Here is a 19,231-nt window from a genome sequence, read left to right on the forward strand (position 1 = left end):
TATACAAATGCTAGATGAATACTGCTTTGTACTATCATGTTCATAGGTTCATTGGTTGGTACTAGGCTATTGGCCCTAGGGGCCTATGCAAGCCTAGCCATAACAATTCCCTGGATATTTCTTCCCACAATATTTACTTCTCCAGGCCCCTGTCTAGCAGGGCGGCTGACATGATCCCCAGGGTGAATTTCCTATCTCCCATCCAATCATCAAGGTTCCTTTTGAAGAGGGCCAAAGAGGCGCTCTGCTTGATATGTATGGGCAGTCTATTCCAGAGTATGGGGAGTCTCTGGGTAAGGAACCTATCCCTCCAGCATGTTTTGTTCATTGTGATGACAAGGTTTAGATACATGGAGCGTGTGGCTCTGAGGGATTGGGATTTCTTTAAGTGGAGCATGTCCAACAGCTCAGGGTTTGACATGGCCTCGTATGTTAAGCAGAGATTGCCTCTGAGTAGACGATCTGCCATAGAGTATAGCTGGAGTTTTTTTAGACGGTCAGTATATGGCATCTGCTTTAGGCCTGTGATTCTTTTAGTGAGGTATTTCTGTGGCCTTTCAAGCTGTTGCAGATGTCTTGTGAGGTACATACCAAATGGGGCATTATACTCTATAATGGGTCTAATGAGGGATGAGTACAGTGGGACAATGACCTCCTTTTTTTCTGGATGAAAAGCCCTTAGTGATGAGGTGTTACACAGTTATCACAAGCACCACAGACACTATAGGGCTGAGGGCTACCAAAAGCAATGTCTACAGTGATTGACATCAGCACATCATGTGATATTGGCCAAATGGATGTGTGGTGAGTGGGACAGGCCTCATGATGGCAATCTCTTTGTCAATGTCTGCCTCTTCCCCACAGCTCTGCGTGTGTATGTTTGACAAATTATAGTGTGTTGGCCTTGGATATGTGTGAGTATTCCTATCCAATGTGTGTGCAAAGCATGAATGGTGTGCAATGTGGTGTGTGTGAACAGACATCTGCGACTGACAGATATGTATAGTCCACTGTTGTTGTCAGACATTGGCTTTATTTCTCTAAATGTTGGAGCATGCCCAGTATGACCTTCTGTATTTTGTTGTCAGACAGGGGCTTCATTTCTCTACGTGTAGGAGCATGCCCAGTATGACCTTTTGTATTGAGTGTGTGAATCCATTCCAAGTAGGTTGTACTCCAGTTCAGGATTTTGTGTTCTACACCTACAGCTAGCAACCGGTTTCTGGAGGATATCTGTAGATAGGTTGACAATATGGAGTCACAATGGGTGAAAGATAGTGGGCCACTGTAACTATTGTGTCTGTGCTGCTTGTGTTGCATGGTTGGTGTTAGGAGAGATATTCAGACATGTACTGTTTTACACTGTGATGCATTGTCATCAACTAATGACAGATATACTTATTTGCTCACAGTTATTTCCTGGGAAATACAAGATGAATGAAGCTGTGTCCAGTACTGTGGTCTGCAGCCTGCATATTCTTGCACACTCATGCCATTCTGGAGGGGCAACTGCAGACACTTGCTGATGGATCTGTGTAAATGGTCCAGCATCTTAGTACTGTGGTGGCTGAGAACCCCCTGCTTGCACATCTATCAACTTAACAGAATGGCCATATTCTGCTGTGGCCATACCTCTCAGCTGTACAGATTCACGTAGGTTACCCAGAGGCAGGGATCATATATCTTGTCAGTTCCCCTTCACATTGTGGTTTATGTGCGTGTTTGTAGCCACCCAATACTGGGTTTGCAGGCAGGGGTATTATGGGCACACACCAGAGTTTCAGACTTCACACTCACACTCCATGGTGTCCATGCTTCTATACCCCCCACTCTATTATTCTATCCTCTTCATAACATTATACAAGTGATATCTGTGAAGTATCCATATAGTTGCCCCTTCATCCCAGCATTGTTTAGGGGTTGGTCCACAGTTCATGAAGTAGGACATGGTGGGCATGCCACTGGGATTTGTCGACATGGCCTTGCATTTGTATTCTGTGGACTGTGATGTGTTGTTAGTTGGAACCCCATGATATAACAAACATTGGCAGTATGGGTGAGGCACAGGCCTTTGACAGAGGACTGTAGAGCATTTGGTAGTGATGCAGACCATCTGTAGCAGGCCAGTGCATTCTGTCACTCCTACAGTCCCAGGCTGCAAGCCACTGGATTCCCCTGGGGTGACAAGGTAAGTGTGTGAGTTGTTAATGGCAATAGCTCCTGCCCATATTAATCCATTGGTCTGGATGCTGGCAGGGTGCTGCTTACAGCTAGGAACACACCTGCATGGGACACCTCTTCAGCATGCTGCATTCTATGGGTATTCCCATACAGAAGTGGGGATCATACTGTACTCATTCCCAACAGCAGGGTTATGACCTGTGATAAACCTGTGGATGATGGTGGGGTAAGCTGAGTGCATGTGTGATATGGAAGTTTATTGCAGCTGACTTACAGATATACCTGGGACATTCCTCTTATGCTATCTTGTGCAGGGACATAGGCAGTCTCTCATTACTTCATAACTGTGCCTTTTGTGGTCTGCCATTGATTGACCAGACTACATCAGTATTCCATATTACATGGACAATTAATGTGCTGCTAAACTGTATGTACAGTTCCAAACATGTGTGCAGTTGACAGTTACATTTTATGTACTCTGTCTAGGGTACTTCCACCTGTGTAGTGTGTGTATGTTTGGGCCCACATTCATGGCATGTCCATCTTTCAGATGGTGACAGATATTAACATCTGAAGAATGAATATGGATGACTGCTGAATTGGGTCTTCCTGGATGCATTGTGGTTGGCACTGCAGTTGTCAGAACATGACCCTGTCATTGACAGTACTGGTCAAAGGCCACCAGGACACAACCCTCCATGCCTACATGCTGACCACTTCCACACAATATGCAACACGCAAAAACCTAAGACACAGGGCCCTACATATTGTACACATGCAGCAATCTACCCTGTAAATTGGGTCAGCTCAGGTAATCTGTCCTCCACTGTTATTTACCCCACTCATACATGTTACTGCATTTCTACATAGGATTGTGGGGGGGGGGCACCTGACAACTGTAAACATTTGCTATGAGTGTGGTGGTATTTCAGGTACTCTGCTGGTTTCCATTTCGTTTTGTATTCTGACCTATCATGCAGACTAGAGGCATATTAGTACAGTACATATCCTAGGTTTTATTAACCTATATTTCAGTTCCAGACTTCTTACCCTGCAGAACTAACATACAATTGCCTGACCTGTTGTAGTCTGTCTGTGTAGGTCTGGAGGGGGGGCTGTTCTCCATTGCCACTAATTGCAGGCCTTATCACAGCCTTTCTTTATGGTCATCTACACCTGTCCTGCTGGCTGAGGCTGTTGTTGGGTATGTGAACCTCACTGACATGCATGTGTGTGTCCTATGGACACAAATATGGGCCGCCACATGTACTGCAGTAGGATTTGTCACTTTGTCTAGTACTGCCTACTTTGTTGACAGCAGTATTTGTTATGGATTTCATGCTGCCCATATAGGTGTCCACTATCTGCTGCCATCCCATTCAGTCACCCGATGCCCTTGCATGCTCATATCCATACCATAGCTACAACTAGCAGAACATACTACTCCATTCAGCAATTGATAGGAAGAATGACTTACATTGTGGCTGTGCCAGCATCGAGGATAGTGCTGGAGGGCTAGCTATGTTGGATGCACATAGTACACTCCCTATACATGGTAAAGCACAGGTAGTGTCATGTTTGGCATCCCTTTTACTGTATGTGTGAGTCAGAGAGAGGTGTCAATCCCTGGGTTCCTACCATGTCAGTGTATTTGCTATGCGTTGCCTCTTTGTCAGAACCTGGGCATACTGGGCACACCTCCTTCTGCCCACAAGGGCAGGCTCAGGTTGTTCCTCCTCTGAGTCATTCTGTGCCTATGCTGGCCTTGGCAATGGTGGGGGGCTGTGTGGCCTGCCCCATGCTGTTCCTGCTGCAGATGTTTGCTCAGGATCATACTGTGTAGCATGGCACATACAAAGAAAATTTGTGTACATGTAGCTGGAGTGTACTGCAAGCCTTCACCGGATATTTCTAGGCACTGGAACCATGACTTCAGCATCGCAAAGACAGTCTCTATTATGATTCTAGTCTGTGCATGTACCTCATTATGGAGTTCTTGTTCAGGTGTATGTGCATTTCTGATGGGTGTCATCATCCATTGCTCCAATGAGTAACCAGCATCCCCCACTGAGTGGCCATATGGGATCTCCCCACTGGCAAATCTCTGGTACAGCTGTGTCAATTGCCAGATGTGGGAGTCGGGATAGCTGCCAGCATACACATTCATGATAATGCCTTGGGCATTACACACAACCTGACAGTTGATGGAGGGGAAGCCCTTGCAGTTTATGTAGACCCTACCCCATTCCGTGAGTGGTGCTTTGATGTGTATGTGTGTGCAGTCTATAGCACCCACTACCTCAGGATATTTTGCTATTTGGTGGAAGAGACGCATATTGCTGGTCAAAGCCTCACAAGTGTTGAGGAAATATATGTGCTCACCTGCATGTACAGTTCATGCAGAAGGAGCAATGTGTCATTCTCACCTGCATGTGCTGACATGGCATCCAGGAACTGGTGGAGTACCCTGGATGCTAATGCCTGTGACATCCCCATGATATCCCCAGCTGGCCTTTGGAAAGTACCTGTGGCTAGTATTCTTAAGCCTACACTTACCTTAGTTTTCACTGGGATGGGTTCCCCTCGGTTGGTTCTGTGTGTGAGGAGTGGTTGGCACAGCTCAACAATTTGCTGTAGGATGTCCCTGTCCACCCTATAGTGCTCCACTATCTCTAGCTCATGTAGCTCTTGGTTGGTTACCCTGCATCTGTACACTCTTCCCCTTCTCCTTGCTGTGGGTTGGTCATCAGTATTCTCATCCTCACCACCTCAGCCTCTTCCACATATTGATGTATGAGAGCAATAGCAGCCCCTATCATTTTGTTAGTTTTGTTAGGTAAAATGGCCCCATCTGTGTACACTGGTGCTCTAGAGTTTGTGGGAAAAAACAGAGTGAAAGGTGTTTGCCTAGTTTATAGTAGTGTGCTGTGCTGGGCTGGGCTGCTGCCTGTGTAATTGAATGATTCTGATACATTTCACCTGCCAGTTGTGTTAGTTTTCCTTAATTACCTTTCTACTGCTGTTTTCCCTTCCCATTGCTTTCCCATTTAAGCCCCGAGGTGCGCTGCACATACCCAGTGCTCACATGTGAACAGAGCTGCTATTTTCTGAAGAGGGATTCAGTTTAAAACCTGGTGCATGGCACGCACACCCATTTAAGCAATGTAAACACTGCTAGGCAGCCTCAGAAACACCCCCTTCCTTAGCTGTGCTTAGCTAAGGGCAAACACAGGGCGCAGAGCTCCAATTAGCTTACAGCATGCATCACACTCCCCCTTATGAGGTCATCTACCTCTTATGCTTATACCATGGTGTTGCTGCACCTACACGGTTGGGTGCAAGCTAACACTGAGGGGAAATATGTGATTCAGTATCAGTCCCCTCATTTACATAAAACTGACTGCTAATGCATGGTTACAAGACTGACACTCAGCCTTCCCCCCTTAGCAACCACTATTCCATGGTATTGTTGTCTTATGCATGCCATTGACTATTATGGCAGAATGCTTATTTTCAATGTTTTTGCTTATTTTCAGGGCAATCCCATTTGCGCACTGCTGCTCTATGCTTAAACGGACGAAATCGGCCAAAAAAATAAAAGTTATTTTTTATAATTTTGCAACTATTTACCATGCCAAAGGCCATATATTTGGCCATTGGCATACCTACTACATTGAATACATGCTTTCTTTGGAGCTGTCATGCCTCCGTTTTACAATTTGCAGAAATGTATTTGGTTAGTATCCAAATACATTTCTGCAGGATACACTATTCCTTCACAGATGACTGCCTGCTTCCTGGATCACTAATTCACCTCATTTGCATGGTTTTCACTTGCAAATGGGGTAATTAGCATACAGGAGCTGTGTCCATGCAGGAATAGTGTAGGTGCACTTGTGCATGTCCCGGGAGCTCATTCCTGGATTGCTCATCAGCCATATCGAGTGCAGCACCTCTTGCACTATTCCTGCACACCACGCAGAGCATGCTGAATCCTGGGGATAGTCTGGACAAAGTCAGAGATAGTTGATAAATGGTGAGAGAGAGGAATGGATAATGCAGAAGTGTTAGGTTCTGAAATAACAAAATGCAAATGCACTTCTATGGTGACAGAGTGGAGTAGTGGCAGCTTTTTGGAAGCCATATTGCCCAATGAGACATTAACTGCTCTCAGAGTATTGTTTAGAATAGTTTGAGGGAGCAGTGACAGAAGCTGTAACCTGTACTTGTGGCTTAATGACAAGGGCATTCTTGTTGATCCCATCTGTATGGACATGTTATTGGCCCTCCACTGGTCCACTGCACTGTGAATAATCTATTGCACATCCTGTTACAACTAATGACTGTATATCAACAGGAAATCTAGTTGGGTTAAATGCCTAGGAGAATTCAGAACTCCCTATGGTAAGAAACTCTCTGCCTTCTCACCTACCACAGCTGCAGTAAAAGGGACAAGGAGTCATTGTGGCTGTTATGCCTACAGCTCCTTGACTTTATGACCTGTAGGAAGGAGGAAGAATGAATAGGATAGCATTGTTGAAATTGTACAAAAAATTCCAAAGTCAATGTAGTACAAATTAACAGGTATGTAGCCCAATAGCCACACCAGGCTACAAGTCTCAGCTGACTCCTACAGCAGCCAAAACAGTTTATCACCCATTTTGTCCATTCTGAAGGACAAAAGGAACAAACAGCAAACTCACTTGTCAGTAGAGGAGATTCAGACAAACTCACTACATCAGGAACTGTAAGGGGATAACTTCATTTTTTAAAGACTAAAGCCACACCCACTGGGAGTTAAAAGTACGCACTCAAAAGAGCTGTACTGGAGGGAATGAGTAATCACATACTTGCCAGCATGTACCATTCCAACAGAGGTAAAACACACAATAGGTAATGCGTACACATACAAGTTATAGCTGAGATGATAATGGTGGCTGTCCTATGTAGGGGTTAAAGGACACAGTATTAGCAGAGGCTAACAGCAAGAGTAACAATAATGACATATATGAAAGAGAGGTAATAGTGTACCACTGACACCTTCCTGATGTGGTGAGTTTGTCATTCATAATGAAAATCTTGCAGTGGGAAAGAACAGACAAAGTAAACTCATGTATGCAAGCATCGACAAAGGTGCATGATGACATATACAACACAGTAAGAGGATATGGTGATACTCATGTGACATGTGGTGCACCTGTTGGGCAGATGTCCCTGTGCAGAAAAACAGTGACATTAATTTCATACAACTCAGTTATGCTACACAGTGCTGCAAACTATGAACATGGTGAGAGACCATATCTGGTTTGCCTGTAGGTGCACCTGCATGGCTCATGCCCCCAGATGAAGTACCGATATTTTATAATGTGAGAGAAACATCAATATGACAGTATACACCACTGGCATGACAGTAGGCTGAGGAAGTAACAGGTAATGGTCACAGTAACAGTATACGGAGACACTCACCTGTCATATCCTGCTGTTGTGCCAAAGTGGATGGACTTGTGCAAATCAATGCAGACAGTATTACACATGGTGGTTGCACTGTTATGTATTTACTGAAGTTGTATGGCTGCATTTCATTGCACTTATTTTGATCATCCTCACCCTGAGTGATCTCATGTGTGTGATGCAATTCTTCTGCTGCAGTGGAAAAATAACAATACATGAATATCCAAGCAACAACAATATGTACTAAGTTATTCTATATGTATCAATGTTGTACAAATTAACACATACATGTGCGGTCTGAAACACCTGTTTCTATCCCTTTCCCTAGTATGCAGTGTTCCCCACTTGCTTTATGCAGTGAAGCAAGAAAATGAGTTATCTCATCAGGAGATGTCAGTGGTGGGTCACCACAAGTGGCATCCCTTGGCCTATCATACTGATGTACCCTATTGGCTGCCTGATGGATCATGTCAGAGCATCATCAGTGACAAGCATCCCAGGATCTACTGTGAACTCCAATAGCATTAATCATGTTGGTAAAGTGATCTAGACTTCTTCTCTCCATATTGTGCTTTCTGCACATCCAAGGAGTCTCCAGCCATGTTGGTGCAGAGTTTATATTATAATTTTCTTTTCCTGTGATGAACAATTATCACCCCTAGGTCTTTTTGTCATCTGGAAGACAGTTATATGCTCATGTTTAGACTGATATGGGGGCCATACATCTCAACCTCTTAGCACAAAATCTCTGGACAAAGCCAAAAGTAATGGGGGACAAAGCCCCAAAAATAGGGATGAATTTTAAATATTGCTCTTATAAACTTAGAAAGTTGCTAGAATAAAAGATCTTGTCTTACTATGCATTTTCTGAAGGATATGAAGCCTGAAACTCAAATGACTTTCATTGTTTAGTGATTTCAATCCTCACTGATTTGTCACAAAAATCTAGAAAACCAGAAATGATAAGAGAAGCAGACCACAAAAGTATGAGTCAAAAATGCAGAGATCTTGCAAAAATCTGGACAGTTGAGAGGTATGGTGGGGGTCTACATATGGAGATGATTATGTGGACTACTTATGCCAATTTAACCTCTCTGCAGTCCTGTGGAATGCCAAAATCTAGCATCTAATCCCTGTCCTGTATATTGCAGTGACATATAAAGCCATATGTGATAAGAAAACAATGATTGAATACACAGGACTTTTTTTCCCTCTCTGCTTTCACTGGCTTGTGTGATTAAGCACAACATTATCATTTTGTGAAATCACTCCCCTTCGACTATTTAAATTTATTGGCCATCCTACTGTATTCCATAGTACCAAAATACAAAAGTGACCACCCCCTTTCAATCTATCTTGCTGTTTTAAAAATGGTGACTCTCCACAAAAATGTAACTTTTTGGACAGGTAAAACTTAAGTTACCTACTTTTTCATCTAACTCATCTAGTGCACACTGCAGTGTTTAGGATAAACCATATTTTTATCTTACCTTTAAGCATCCCTGTGACTAGCATTTTCTCTAATACCTGCTGGAAAACACTAGGAAGCCTTACACTGATACAAACACTCAACTCTCCTTGCTAATAAGGAGAAATTAATTGTAGGCACTAAACAGCCTATAATTGCAAAGTACCTTGCTAAGGCAAGGGAAAACATCTCCTGTACGTTACAAAAAAGCACCAAACCAGGCATGTCCAAGGGTCAGCTTCTGGTGATTTCTCCTGCCCACCTGGTGAATCTGAGCATACTGGGGCAATGCAGCAATTGCCTATGTACACAGATAACCCTCTCCTCCTACCAACCAACACTACAACCTGTGGGAGATGCACTTACATAGCCAAACTGGAAGCAAAGCTCTCTCCACCCAAGACTGTGCTAGACAGTCAAGAGGAGAATATTAACACCCATACTATACCTCAAGCAACACACAGCCCTTCTAAACGCACACCACCAACACCCACACATAGCAACATTAAATCCACATATGGGGGGCCCTTAACTGTAACTTGCCTAAGCAACAAGGACCTCCGAAGCTGAAACTCAAACAAACATCAACCACAACCAAAGTTTCACATAGCTCACAACACCAGTGTGCCACCCAGCAACAGCCCCTAAGGCAAGACAATGTACCTAACACTTTAGTCATAGGTGACTCTATAGTCAGGCACACTGATGTCCCACTCACCAGGCTGAACAAGAAGAAAATTACAGTCAGCTGCCTGTCGGGTGCCAGGATCTGCCACATATCCTGTCATTGTCCATGTTGGAGTGAGTGACTTGAGATGTACCTCACTGGACTACATGAAAAGAGACATGGAAGAGATCTCAGATCATGTGGCCCAGGAAGGTATGACCCTAGCCCTGAGTAGCATCCTGCCTTCACCCAGAATGATACCACAATATAAGGACAAAATGATTGACTTCAACAATTGGCTAAGCTTCTGGTGTCATTCAAAGGGGATCCAGTATCTGTCTGCCTGGGATGACATGATCGGCAGACCACGATGCTTTGCCAGAGATGGTCTGTACCTGTCGCCCCCTGGGATTCAGGTTACTGGATAAGGCTCTTGCTACTTTTATAGTGCCTTTCTTAGGCAACGTTCAAAGGACAAAACCACCACCATAACAGGTACAAGCATACAAATTCTGAAGGTAATGCTACTCAATACTAGAAGTCTAAACCTCAAAATGCACTCTCTTGAGGCACTCTTAAAAATGGAGAACATAAATAGCTGTGCAGTAACTGAGACCTGATTCAAGGCTCCAGAGAGCACCCCTGCAATACCAGGCTACAACTCTTACCACACTTTTCAGCCACCAAACTAGGACCGAAACACTAAAGGTGGAGGAGTGTCTATATTCACCAAGGATATTCACACCACCAGGCTTGTTGCCCAACACAATGCATATGAAATTCTCCAGGTGCGACTAACACTAGGTAAGACTACAATCCAAATTGTAGCTTGCTACAGATCCCCCACCATACCCCAAGATTCTCACTACACCTTTCTAAACATACTGAAAAATATTAAGATCCAACCAAACACCCCAATTCTGGGTGATTTCAACTACCCTGCCAATAACTGGGAAAACTACTCATGTAACAACACCTTTGCCCAACGGTTCTTGTAATTCATAAATTCCAATGCCCTGGATCAACTAATCCATAGTCCCACCAGGGGCTCCAATATCCTAGACCTGGTCATTACCAACATGGGAAATTGATGCTCCACACCTATGGTCACCCCTTTTGGTCAGGTCTGACCATAAGCTAATCACCCTTGACGTCCACATCCCACCCCCACCCCCCAGTAAGGAAACCTCCATAAAAAACTTCTCCAAAGCCAACTTCATGCTACTCAAATCTGAAGTGACAAACTTCATGACACCCATGCAGACGGGAACTGAAAGTTCGACTGCTGAATCCTACACTAAGGCATTGTATGAGCACATCCACTCCTGCATGAATCGTGCCATCCCAAATAGAATCAAGATGCTCTCCTCCAAAAAAAGGAAGCCAATCTGGTGGTCCCCTGCCATAAACAAACTTTACAATAAAAGGAAGAGACTGTTGCAGAAAAGAGGAAAATCCCAGGATGCAAAAAACTCCCTTACCACCCTCAGTAAGAAGATGAGATCCCTCATAAAATCCTCCAAAGCTAGTTACGAAAATAAAATTGCCAAAGATTCCAAAGACAACCACAAGGCATTCTATAACTATGTCAAGAGTCTAAATGGCAATGCTCAGATCTGCTCTGAGCTACAACAGAATGGCATTAAATATACTGATCCTAAGGATATTATCAATATCCTGGCAGATCAATTCAGTGCCAGCTTCACCCCCTCACCCCCTAAACGGCCCAACTCAATACTGGAAGATTGCCAAATTTCAGTAATAACAGCCAAATAGGTAAACAACGCAATCTCCAAAGCTAAGAATACAGCATCCATGGGACCAGATGACATCCCAGGCTCTGTACTACATGAACTACAAAATGAACTGGCACCTCACCTAAGTGTCTTGTTTGGCAGCAAAAACAAAAAAAATCATCCAGCGTAAAGTGCCTCTCTAAGAGAAGTAGCAAATTGGTAAAAGAACAAAAAGAGGCACACCACTACTATCGAAGCTGACCCTTTATTCCACAAGTCAGTGCTTTCATGTCACCAAGGACGCTTCATCAGACTTTCAACAACACAATGTTACAAACTTCTTAAATAGCAATTCAAAAACTATCGAGCCAATGAAATTACACATAAAGCAAGTAGCTCATTAATATTTAAAGATACATACCAAAAATATATATATACACATATATAAAAAAACATATATTAAGTTAAGTTGTGATCAAAAACACTTGTTACCATTTCATATAAACAACATATATAATTCCACTTCTAAATTTCCTAATCAGGGGCTTTATCATAAATAAGTTTATTAAAACCTTTTAAAAATTGTTAAATTTTTTTTCAAATAAAGTTTTAAATAATTTTGTTAAGAAATATGTCTTACAAACAGTCCTTAATAATTTAAACCTTAACACAAACCACATAGTTCATCATTATACTAATGAGACAAAGAGCGATCTGCTAAAAATGGTTTTAATGAGACCCTGTCATTCAGACCATGACCCTTGCCCACTTGTAACTTGATTATCCATCTACCTTCCTGTTTTTCCGTATGAGTCTTAATATTACCTAATCTCACTGTTCTGGATACTATTTCCAATACCAGAAATGTGAATCTATGACTTGTTCCATATTGGATCACATGTCTTGCTAAAGCATTTCTCACATCTAGTTTATTAATGGCATATATATGTTCCCTGATTCTCTCTCTGTGTCCTATTCGTTTTACCCACATAGAATCATGTGCAAGTCTGGCAAATTGCTAAATACACTAAATCTCTTGATTTACAATCTGTATAGTGATTAAAAGTTTATGTTTATGTTGTGTCAGGGTGGATAAAAACATTAGAATTGGCTATATAAGGACACTGATTACAGCCATGACATGAGAAAGTACCCTTTCTCACTGAGTTCAACTTCTTCTGTTGGTTACAGGTTTCATAACAGAGTAATCTCTTGCGCACACAATTAGTTTTATCCTATCATCTAATAATAGAATATTCCAATTCTTATTGATGACTTCTAAATTATATTTATTACTATTGGTATAAGGGATCACATCTCTGTGTGTCTGCTCGGTAGCTCCCTTAGCTAGTGGGACATGTGTCACCCTATTCCTTCTTACATAAGGTTGACCTGTCCCTGTCCTATCCAGATATTGCATAGTCTCTAAATCCTGCAAACGGTTTTAGAAGTCATCAATAAGAATTGGAATATTCTATTATTAGATGATAGGATAAAACAAATTGTGGGCGAAAGACCAAAGATGTGTTACAAGAATACCAAGTCTCCAAGTTAAGAGATTACTCTGTTATGAAACCTGTAACCAACAGAAGAAGTTGAACTCCGTGAGAAAGGGGACTTACTCATGTCGTGGTTGTAATCAGTGCCCTTATATAGCCAATTCTATTATTTTTATCCACCATAGCACAACACAAACATACACTTTTAATCACTATACAGATTGGAAATCAATAGATTTAGTGTATTTAGCAATCTGCCAGACTTGCACATGATTCTATGTGGGTAAAACGAATAGGACACTGAGACAGAGAATCAGGGAACATATATATGCCATTAATAAACTAGATGAGAGAAATGCTTTAGCAAGACGTGATCCAATATGGAACAAGTCATAGATTCACATTTCTGGTATTGGAAATAGTATCCAGAACAGTGAGATTAGGTAATATTAAGACTCATATGGAAAAACAGGAAGGTAGATGGATAATCAAGTTACAAGCAGACAAGGGTCATGGTCTGAATTACAGGGTCTCATTAAAACCATTTTTAACAGATCGCTCTTTGTCTCATTAGTATAATGATGAACTGTGTGGTTTGTGTTAAAGGACTGTTTCTTAACAAAATTATTTAAAACTTTCTTTGAAAAATCTGACAAATTGCTGCTTCACAGGTAAATGCCCCTGCTCAGAGAAATATAAAAAATTTTGTAAAACAACCAAGTACTGAGCATGAGTGAGAGTGAGAAAATAACAGAAGATAACAATCCAAGATGTAAAATCCATGTAGTTTATTGCAGAAAAGAACAAACGGATAAGCGCTTTCACTGTATCAGCTTCTTCAGGTCCATGAAACAAACCTCCTAACACAAACTAGCTATATATTAAAAGCACACTGAGACAATTAAATAATTAACCTATCAAGAAGATGATCCAACACAAACCTCTATTTAAAGGCATAGAAAACTGCAAAGAACAGAAAAAGAACAGAAAAAAAACTTACTACAAGAATATAATTGCATAAAATAACTTAAAACATCCGTAAAATGACTTTAAACACTCCATAGAATATATAAAAGATTTTCCAAAACACATAAACTAATACATGAAAAAAATTTATATATAAATACATAAAAAACTTTGAGACATAAGGACATAATGTAGGCATACGCATATAAGTAATTACAAATAGTCACTTTACATGCCTGCGCTGCTTTAGGCTATGTTTTATGGATGCCCTTTCATTTAAACCCAGTCCCCTATCAGCCCTTAAAAGTGTTATCCAGTCACTCTCTTATCCTTCAGTGTATATCCTAACATCACCACCCCTCTGATTTGGGGTGATGACCTCTAACACTCTAAACAAAAACTTGTGGTCATGACCATGCGTGACCATGTGTTTAGCTAAAGCATTATGCAACGTACCCTTCCTAATGTGGTAATTATGCTCTCTCATCCTATCTCTGAGTGGGCAGTTGGTCTTACCCACGTAGAAAGAGGAACACAACTGACACACTGCCAAATAGATGACATGTACGGTCATACAATTCGCCTCCACTTTAGTATAAAAAACTCTTCTCAAATCAGGATGAAAAACTCCACATTGCTGTCTATAAAAGGCAAAAGTTGCAGTGACCACAGGGTCTGGTACATCCTACCTTTTTAGGATGTCTATCATGTCTTGGATAGCACAACATCCTTTTCAAGTTGTTCTTATTCCTAAAAAGTAAACGTGGAGCTTCACCTACTATCTGCCTAAGGTCATCATCGACCTGCAGGACACCCCAAAACTTACTGACAATCTCCCTGATTTCAAACTGATCTGATGAAAAAGTTGTGGAGAACTTAATGCAGCGATCAATCTTTTTATCCCCAGCAACACTAGGATATATGGGTCCAAAATAAGGACTGGCTACAGTCAAACGTAGATTGTGTACTTCATCCAGATGATGGTTGACCTCGTTCACATTATACCCCCTTTCAGTTAACCTCCTTGTCAGGTTATCTAATTCATTGTTAAACCCTATATCCATAGGGTTTAACCTTGAGGCCCTAATTGCCTGTCCTTTCATAATATTCCTAAATATGAACGGTGGATGCATGCTCGTTCTCATAAGTAATGAGTTACAGTGACAGGTCTTACGAAAAACCCCTGTGTTGATAATATCATCTGGTAACCTTTCAACAAACAGATCCAAAAATGTAATCTTATGCTCAGAGAAATGCATAGTAAACCTGAGGAAGGTAGTTAGATTGTTCATCACTGTATACATAGATTGCAACTGTGCCAATGTCCCTTTCCATAAAACAAAAAGGTCATCCATAAACCGCCGATAAAATACTACATGCTCCCCGAACAATGTTTGACAAAACAACACATGTTCCTCCCAATGGGCTAGAAATATGTTAGCGTAGCTGTTCGCACAAGGTGTGCCCATGGCTACGCCATCACATTGCCTGTAAATAACATCTCTGAACATAAATAAATTATTTTCAAGAACCAGTTCTAGAAAGTGTGTTATCAAGTCAATCTTAACATCCAAGTAGTCACTATGCTCCTTTAAATATTCTGAAACATAGGTAAGTCCTAGCCCATTCGGTATAACTGTAAAAAGGGACTGCACATCAAAGGTTACAAATATACAGTCCGCAACAGTTCCTTGTTGTTTAATACATTCATAGAGGTCTATTAAGAACTGCTTAGAGTCTCGTAATACAAAAGCATTATTATTCAAAACTTGCCTTAAATGTTTTTCTATAAAGACAGATAGATGCTCAGTTACCCACCCACGACCAGAAACAATGGGTCTCATGGGTGGGTCTTTAGGGTCTTATGTATCTTATACTAAAGTGGAGGCGAATTGTATGACCATACATGTCATCTATTTGGCAGTGTGTCAGTTGTGTTCCTCTTTCTACGTGGGTAAGACCAACCGCCCACTCAGAGATAAGATGAGAGAGCATAATTACCACATTAGGAAGGGTACGTTGCATAATGCTTTAGCTAAACACGTGGTCACGCATGGTCATGACCACAAGTTTTTGTTTAGAGTGTTAGAGGTCATCACCCCAAATCAGAGGGGTAGTGATGTTAGGATATACACTGAAGGAAAAGAGAGTGACTGGATAACACTTTTAAGGGCTGATAGGGGACTGGGTTTAAATGAAAGGGCATCCATAAAACCTAGCCTAAAGCAGCGCAGGCATGTAAAGTGACTATTTGTAATACTTATATGCGTATGCCTACATTATGTCCTTATGTCTCAAAGTTTTTTATGTATTTATATATAAATTTATTCATGTATTAGTTTATGTGTTTTGAAAAATCTTTTATATATTCTATGGAATGTTTAAAGTCATTTTACGGATGTTTTAAGTTATTTTATGCAATTATATTCTTGTAGTAAGTTTTTTTTCTGTTCTTTTTCTGTTCTTTGCAGTTTGCTATGCCTTTAAATAGAGGTTTGTGTTGGATCATCTTCTTGATAGGTTAATTATTTAATTGTCTCAGTGTGCTTTTAATATATAACTAGTTTGTGTTAGGAGATTTGTTTCATGGATCTGAAGAAGCTGATACAGTGAAAGCACTTATCCATTTGTCCTTGTCTGCAATAAACTACATGGATTTTACATCTTGGATTGTTATCTTCTGTTATTTTCTCAGTCTCACTCCTGCTCAGTACTTGGTTGTTTTACAAAATTTTTTATATTTCTTTGAAAAATGTTTTAACAATTTTTAAAAGGTTTTAATAAACTTATTTATGATAAGGCCCCTGATTGTGATATTTAGATGTGGAGTTATATATATTGTTTATATGAAATGGTAACAAGTTTTTTTGATCACAACTTAACTTAATATATGTTTTTTATATTTGTGTATATATATATATATATATATATATATATATATATATATATATATATATATATATATATATATATTTTTTTGGTATGTATCTTTAAATATTAATGAGCTACTTGTTTTTATGTGCAATTTTATTGGCTTGATAGTTTTTGAATTACTATTTAAGAAGTTTGTAACACTGTGCTGTTGAAAGTCTGATGAAGAGTCCTTGGTGACGTGAAAGTGCTTACTTGTGGAATAAAGGGTCAGCTTCGATAGTCGTGGTGTGCCTCTTTTTGTTCTTTTACCTAAGTGTCATGTTTAATCATAACCTCACTCAGGCTTCCAGTCCACTGAGTGGTGCACAGCTACAGTTATCCCACTCCACAAGGGGGGATCCATCTTGGATCCCAGGAACTATCACCCCATCAGTCTGACAAGCCTGATCTGCAAAGCCATGGAATGTATTATCATGGAACTTATAAACAAAGACATTGGCAACATTCAAACCCTGGAACCCACCCAGTTTGGGTTCATGAAGGGCCAATCTTGTCTCCTGAACCTGATTGACTTCTTTGAATCAGTCTCCAGAGCTGTGGACGAGGATAAGGCGGTCTACACAACCTTTCTGGACCTCACCAAGGCCTTTGACACCATCCCCCACTCTGGAATCATAGATAAACTTACTAAGCTGGGCATTAATCCCTACACCACTCAATGGATTGCCAACTGGCTTACTGACAGAACCCACACTGTAAAAGTAGCCGACTCCAAATCCAGCTCCAGACAAGTGACAAGTGGAGTACCTCAGAGTTCGGTCCTGGGACCGCACTTGTTTGGCATCTACTTCTCTGAAGTACAGGCCAACACTAAGGGACTCTGGCTAACAAAGTTCGCAGATGACTGCAAACTGGGAGCCATTACTGAATCCCCAAATTATGTGGATACTCTACAAATGTGCCTTACAGAAACAAATGCTTTGCGTCAGAGCCATGGGCTCAAGCTCAATGCCAAAAAATGTATAGTTATCCTCTTTGTAAAAAAACATGTACCCATGAATTACCACATAGGTAGCAGTACGCTAAGTACCAAAAATGTGATAAGAGACTTAGGGAAACAGGTGGACAGTGGTCTCACCTTCGATAACCACATCACCACAACAGCCAGGAATCCTTCTATGTGGCACATCTCATCACTAAGGGCTTTTCATCCAGAAAAAAGGAGGTCATTGTCCCACTGTACTCATCCCTCATTAGTCCCATTATAGAATACAACACCTCGTTTGGTATGTACCGCTCAAGACATCTGCAACAACTAGAAAGGACACATAAATACCTCACTAAAAGAATTACAGGCCTAAAGCAGATGCCCTACGCTGACCGCCTTAAAAAACTCCAGCTATACTCTATCACATATCTACTAATCAGAGGTGATCTTTCCTTAACATACACGGCCATGTCAAACCTAGAGCTGTTGGACATACTACGCTTAAAGAAATCACAATCCCTCAGAGCCACACACTCCAGGGATCTAAACCTTGTCATCACAATAATCAAAACATGTTGAAGGAATAAGTTCATAACCCAGAGACTCCCCAGACTCTGGAATAGACTGCCTATACATGTCAAGCAGAGCACCTCTTTGGCCCTCTTCAAAAGGAACCTTGACGATTGGATGGGAGAAAGGAAATTCCCCCCCAGGATCATGTCAGTCACCCTGCTAGACAGGGGTCCAGGGAAGTAAATAGTGTAGGAAGAAATAGCCAGGGAATTGTTATGGCTAGGCTTGTATAGGCCCTAGGGCTGATAGCCTAGTACCAACCTATGAACCTATGAACCTAAATAACACAACCTGTGATATCTGTAGAGGCTGTCTTTGGGATTTCAGCCTCTTACAGTGAATATCACAGTAGTGCAGGTCCAAGCACAACAGCATTTAGCCACACAATACACAAACTTGGGATGTAGTTCACATTAACACACTACACATAACGTGTAAAACAGAAATGTGCGATGGCCGTCACACACATCCAGTAAGAATAATGCAATTTGAGACTAAACAGACAACCTGTGTAAAAACGCAATCAGATTAACATAATCTGTTATAAATGATAAGCTTATATTAACACAATTAATACTGAGCAGTGAATGCCATCCACATTAGCAGAGAGTATCTGAAAATTATCAATTGAACAACTTATGGAAAGCATCATAAAGCCTCTATATCTGCATGCAGACCACACATAGTACATGAGAAACAGACATAAACATGAATCTTGTTTTACTGAGGCAAGAGTTCTGGCATATGTTTAACAAGCATCCATGAATACATATCTACAGCAGAACTACAGATACATACCACATAACAACATATGGATAATGTCAGAAT

Source organism: Protopterus annectens, chromosome 1.part0, assembly GCF_019279795.1.
Source record: "Protopterus annectens isolate FY-2018-M chromosome 1.part0, PAN1.0, whole genome shotgun sequence".
Taxonomy (NCBI): Eukaryota; Metazoa; Chordata; order Ceratodontiformes; family Protopteridae; genus Protopterus; species Protopterus annectens.